This window comes from Osmerus eperlanus, chromosome 4 (assembly GCF_963692335.1).
Source record: "Osmerus eperlanus chromosome 4, fOsmEpe2.1, whole genome shotgun sequence".
Taxonomy (NCBI): domain Eukaryota; kingdom Metazoa; phylum Chordata; class Actinopteri; order Osmeriformes; family Osmeridae; genus Osmerus; species Osmerus eperlanus.
The window spans coordinates 840,471-842,970 of record NC_085021.1 but is presented as its reverse complement, the minus strand read 5'-3'; positions in this window follow the sequence as shown (position 1 = coordinate 842,970).

Sequence of the window (2,500 nt, the reverse complement as noted above, 5' to 3'; positions counted from 1 at the left end):
GCAGCGGTGTGTGCGGTTATTTTCCCCGAAAAAAGTGTCCCCATTTCGGTAGGCGTGTTTGAAATGTTGTTTCGCTCGCAGCGTCGGGGAAATGCGCGTGCGGCCGCGGGTCTCGATGTGCCCGTGTTCCCCTCGGGCATACCTATCCAACGAGCCCATGGGTGAAGGTGCTACGAGGTTCCTAAGTGGGGATGCCTGTACATGAAGCCCTTGTTCCCAGCTTTGAATGCACGTTTCCAGCTTGAGAGAAACGGGGGCTTAAAATTCACAGTTATTCGCCCGAACGTGGGATTTCGCTGGGGACGGTTTCTAAATTCAAGTTGGCACGGGGGGCAGCGGTGTGCGCGGTTATCTTCCCGGAAAAAGCCGTCCCAGCTCGGTGGGTCCGTTTAAAGTTTTGTTTGGGCTCCCGTTTCGCGGGGAAGCGCGTGCGCGTGGCGAGCCTGACCTCCCCGTGTGCCCCTCGCCCAGACCTTTCCAACGCCACCCGGGTGAAGGTGCTACGAGGTCCCGAAGTGGAGATGCCTGTCAATGAGCACCTTTTCCCAGCTTTGAATGCAGGTTCCAGCTTCAGACAAAATGTGGCTCCAAACGTGCAGTTTTGCGCCCGAATCGTGGGATTTCGCTGGGGACGGTTTCTAAATTCAAGTTGGCACGGGGGGCAGCGGTGTGTGTGGTTATTTTCCAGGATTGATGATCCCCAATTCGGTGGGTCCGTTTAAAGTTTTGTTTGGGCTCCCGTTTCGCGGGGAAGCGCGTGCGCGTGGCGAGCCTGACCTCCCCGTGTCCCCCTCGCCCAGACCTTTCCAACGCCACCCGGGTGAAGGTGCTACGAGGTCCCGAAGTGGAGATGCCTGTCAATGAGCACCTTTTCCCAGCTTTGAATGCACGTTTCCAGCTTCAGACAAATGTGGCTCCAAACGTGCAGTTTTGCGCCCCGAACGTGGGATTTCGCTGGGGACGGTTTCTAAATTCAAGTTGGCACGGGGGGCAGCGGTGTGCGCGGTTATCTTCCCGGAAAAAGCCGTCCCCAGCTCGGTGGGTCCGTTTAAAGTTTTGTTTGGGCTCCCGTTTCGCGGGGAAGCGCGTGCGCGTGGCGAGCCTGACCTCCCCGTGTGCCCCTCGCCCAGACCTTTCCAACGCCACCCGGGTGAAGGTGCTACGAGGTCCCCGAAGTGGAGATGCCTGTCAATGAGCACCTTTTCCCAGCTTTGAATGCAGGTTTCCAGCTTCAGACAAAATGTGGCTCCAAACGTGCAGTTTTGCGCCCGAACGTGGGATTTCGCTGGGGACGGTTTCTAATTCAAGTTGGCACGGGGGGCAGCGGTGTGTGTGGTTATTTTCCCAGGATTGATGATCCCCAATTCGGTGGGTCCGTTTAAAGTTTTGTTTGGGCTCCCGTTTCGCGGGGAAGCGCGTGCGCGTGGCGAGCCTGACCTCCCCGTGTCCCCCTCGCCCAGACCTTTCCAAACGCCACCCGGGTGAAGGTGCTACGAGGTCCCGAAGTGGAGATGCCTGTCAATGAGCACCTTTTCCCAGCTTTGAATGCACGTTTCCAGCTTCAGACAAAATGTGGCTCCAAACGTGCAGTTTTTGCGCCCGAACGTGGGATTTCGCTGGGGACGGTTTCTAAATTCAAGTTGGCACGGGGGGCAGCGGTGTGTGTGGTTATTTTCCCAGGATTGATGATCCCCAATTCGGTGGGTCCGTTTAAAGTTTTGTTTGGGCTCCCGTTTCGCGGGGAAGCGCGTGCGCGTGGCGAGCCTGACCTCCCCGTGTGCCCCTCGCCCAGACCTTTCCAACGCCACCCGGGTGAAGGTGCTACGAGGTCCCGAAGTGGAGATGCCTGTCAATGAGCACCTTTTCCCAGCTTTGAATGCACGTTTCCAGCTTCAGACAAAATGTGGCTCCAAACGTGCAGTTTTGCGCCCGAACGTGGGATTTCGCTGGGGACGGTTTCTAAATTCAAGTTGGCACGGGGGCAGCGGTGTGTGTGGTTATTTTCCCAGGATTGATGATCCCCAATTCGGTGGGTCCGTTTAAAGTTTTGTTTGGGCTCCCGTTTCGCGGGGAAGCGCGTGCGCGTGGCGAGCCTGACCTCCCCGTGCCTCGCCCAGACCCTTTCCAACGCCACCCGGTGAAGGTGCTACGAGGTCCCGAAGTGGAGATGCCTGTCAATGAGCACCTTTTCCCAGCTTTGAATGCACGTTTCCAGCTTCAGACAAAATGTGGCTCCAAACGTGCAGTTTTGCGCCCGAACGTGGGATTTCGCTGGGGGACGGTTTCTAAATTCAAGTTGGCACGGGGGGCAGCGGTGTGCGTGGTTATTTTCCCAGGATTGATGATCCCCAATTCGGTGGGTCCGTTTAAAGTTTTGTTTGGGCTCCCGTTTCGCGGGGAAGCGCGTTGCGCGTGGCGAGCCTGACCTCCCCGTGTGCCCCTCGCCCAGACCTTTCCAACGCCACCCGGGTGAAGGTGCTACGAGGTCCCGAAGTGGAGA